Raw genomic sequence first — 3,909 nt, 5'->3', positions numbered from 1 at the left:
TGTTGTTTATAGGCCACCTCAGACTTCATTTTATACCTTTTTTCTGGCTTTGAAACTGATAGCTCAACTTCCACAGATACTGTTAAACTTACCTAAGTCAGTTGCAAAGTATCTGCTATATCAGGTTGCACCACATCTGACTGCCTGTGAAGCAACACAGTATTTCTATCCCATTCTACCCAATTTTGGAAGCAGTCCTTACCCTGAGCAGCAAGACTGATGTTCGCCAGTGCTGAAGTCCCAGGCCTGCATATTTCTGTGTGTGTGTATGTGTTTGCGTCTGCAATTTCCCAATATTCCTGGCTACTGCAGTCAGAGCCATTGAACAGCTCAGCACTGCATGTAATAAAACACTGAAGGCATCTGGGTTTTTTTGGACACATGTCTTGGCATGGAGCTGAGCTTGAAGTGTTGGATTCTCTGTGCGCAGTTTGGAGAGCAGCATGTTTCCAGTAGAGCTGGAAACCTGTAACCACTCATATCCTCTGCTGGGTATTTTGTTATAGTTTAGCAGTGTTTGGGTTTGTTTTCATGTTGAAAAAAAGAAATTTAAGGGGGGAAATCTAAGAAAGAACAGATGCTAATACTGTAATATTGGAGCTAAGGGTTATTATCGCAGATTGGGGAACTATCTAACAGGCCCTTTTAAGCAGAATCTGGCCTGAAAGTGGCAGGAAAGCAAGCGTATTATTTAGTGTAAAACTAGCCTCCCCTCTCCTGTTCCCATGCCTTGTGAAACTGCATTTCTCTGATATCTCTAGTGGCTTGCATTCAGGTTCCCCTATCCACTGTTCAAGTACACTGCTTGTGTACAAGTACAAGCAGGGCTGCCCAGCCTGCCTTTGGCACAAAAATATTAGCTCTGGACACCTGTCCATTGAGGAGATGTATGAGGAATGTTTTGAGCATCTTTATTTGTTATGTGTCTTCCATTGTTCTGGCAAGGAGGAAAACCTGAAGCATTACTGCTGTGTAAAATAAATTGCAGGCATAGATAGTCATTAGAGCTAGCTTTATTTAGCACTGAGAGGAGGCAAAAGCCTTGCACCAGATTTGCAGGTCCCCACTGGCCTGCCCCCCAACAAATGGGGCAGTTAGGGATTATTCCCATGGTAGCAAAGCACAGCTGGGGTCCTGGGCTGCTGGAGCTGCAGGAGAGATCCAGCAAGGCGGCTGAGATTTCCTCAGCACACAGCAACAGTTAAAGCTTCTGGATTTCCAGAGCTGGAGAACGTGGCCAAGGAGCAGCCCCCCAAAGGGGCCCTCTGCTCTATCAGCACCGTATTTTATAACTCATGCAATGAATGGCAATTTCTTACAAAATAGCGGGTCCTTTTACCCTCAATCTGGGTAACCAAAGACACACAGATGACTAAAGGGAAACGCCAATCCTTTTTACTTCTGTTGAAATGACTTTCAGCCTTCTGCTCTCATATTCTCTGTTACATTTAATTTGTTTTGATTTAGCACATTTTAGCTGAGCAAACAATTTGTGTGTTATGACTTGAGCTCATTTTAGAATTGTTAAGGAATTACTTTTTTTTTTTTTTCACAGTTTTTTTTTCCAACCTGTCTGCATTCAGCTCACATGCTGGGTTGTATTTAAACAGGAGATCAACTGATAATTGCAGCACCACTGCTGGCGTCAGTCTCGCGGTGAGGCTGCCAGCATTTCCAGGTTGAGATTTGGCATGCACTGCTGCGGCCTGGAAGCCAATTTTATTAAAATGAGTGTGTGGGGGAAAAATCTGTTTGGCCTCATTTACTTGATAAGAATGTAACAAGACAAATTTTTAAAAGAGTAAATGCATGTTGAAAATGAAATTCTTGACCTACAGGTAATTTAGCGATGTCTGTCACTGCACTGAGGTGCATGGGCTGATATCTGTGGGTGGGGTTGCCCACTGCTTGGGCCATGCTGTCCCAGATGATGGCACTTTCCAGCTGGGGCATCACAGATGTACCCAACAAGTGGTGCGGTTGCCATTTTGTTCTGTTCAAGTCTGCATGCTGGAAGTATCCCTTTAATGTCATGTCACAAAATGATAAGTGTACGTTAAATCTGGAAAGATGCCAATGCTGTCTCTCTGTTCCTAAGTGCCTCAAAGACCTGCATTTCCATATGGTCTCACAGTGAGGCCAGCGTGTCTGAAATGATCCCCAAATCATCCCAGAAAATCCGTATTTCTCAGCAGAAAACACAGACGTTCACCCTTGTTATTGTTGGAGAACCTGCACCCCAAGTCCTCCTCTTGAAAACACAAAAGCACACACCAGCAGAATACAGATGAATTTGTGCTCTGTGTAATATTATATTTAAGCCTATGGGATAGTAATAATTATGGTTCTAGAATGGTATCAAAAAGCACACATCTACAGAGACTCTTTAAAGTCAGTGTCTCTTTATTACAGTCACAATATTTTCCTTCAGATCTGAAAGCAGTATTCAGGCATTGGTAAATAAATATTCACAAAAGAAAGACATGCATCTCCTGCCATTAGTTATACCCAATTTATAGACAGGCAGTGCAAGAAACAAAGACTTTCTGCAGTGTTGAAGCAACACTGGGACACAGCTGTTCCAGTGCATTGGACATGAGCTTTATAATAATAATTCTGCTCATCTAAGTCATCAAAATCTCTTGGAAGTCCCTGTGCAGTCACACCTGGGATTTTCTTGATTGGTGATGCCAAATGTGGAGCATTTGTGCAAGGTGGCCGAGGGAGTGGAAGGTTGGGTTTGCAGAGTTGGGAGCTCCCTTTCCCCCATTAGTGCTTGTCCTTGGTGTGTGTGTTAGACATGAGGTAGCACACAGCTGCCAAGCAGAAACCTGAAACTGTTTGGGCAAACTTTTGTCGAGATATAGAAGTCAGCTTAATAGTTAGATCAAGAGCAATTTAACAAGAAAATATTGCAATGTTTACATGAAATTGAAATATATGTATGTTTGAGAGGAGTGCTTTCTGGAGAGCCTCACACTTGAGCAGTGTGGGTTTCACACAAGAGCATGTTCAACACTGCATGGTATTGGTAATACACTGGAGGTGTGCACTATGGTGCTCCTGTGTTGGGAGATCTCTGAATGCAGTTAGGGAGCAGGAGCACTGTGCAGCAGCATCCCACTTGCCTTGGTTCAGCTCATGAACCAAAGAAGTCTGCATGCCCCTTGAGACAAGTACCCTTAGGAAAGCCTACCACCACCCTTCCTCTGCTGTGATTTTCCCTTTTTCATTATGTTTGACATTTTTGAGACTGAGCTTTGTTACAGACTATTAGCCTATGGCAGTAGGCTGGGGAGATAAGACTTCATCACGATATAAATCACACAAAAGCATGTAATAACGTGAAATTTTGAGGTTGCACCAGTAGCTGTGGTTGGGTTCGCCTGAGTGTTGCTGTACTGATGCAATATTTCAAGTGCCTCGTGGTATAAACCAATGCTGCAGATTTCAGGGAAATGAGTTTGGTGCCTTGTGCCTTGATAGCAACACCATTAAAGTTTCGTAGTTAACATAGCTACTGACTTTGTAGGATCACTGTAGCAAGTTTTAAATGATGCATGAAATGAAGAATTCCTGCCCATCTTAAGGAGAGATAATGCAGATAATAGACTGCCTTGCAATCACAGCTGTGCAGTGTTTTTTCGTTCTGCTCACAGAAATGCCCTCCAAACCCCAAAGTAACAGTACAGACAATGCATTCATAGAGAATTTTTTCTCTCGCTTGGTTTATGCTATTCTATCTCTCCCCACTCATATTTACACTCAAGGAAGCCCAGATAGGGCTTTCTTTCCCCAGACTCATAGGGGTGTTTGTGTTGCCCACTGCCCCAGAGGTGCCACAGTCTGTAGCTGCCACCCAGACAGTATTTCGTCTCATTTTAAACTACCACAGTTGGTAACTGCAGA

The sequence above is a fragment of the Tympanuchus pallidicinctus genome, unplaced genomic scaffold, assembly GCF_026119805.1.
Source record: "Tympanuchus pallidicinctus isolate F22 unplaced genomic scaffold, pur_lepc_1.0 scaffold16, whole genome shotgun sequence".
Lineage (NCBI taxonomy): Eukaryota > Metazoa > Chordata > Aves > Galliformes > Phasianidae > Tympanuchus > Tympanuchus pallidicinctus.
The sequence above is the reverse complement of the archived record's forward strand: the minus strand, read 5'-3'. Positions refer to the sequence as shown.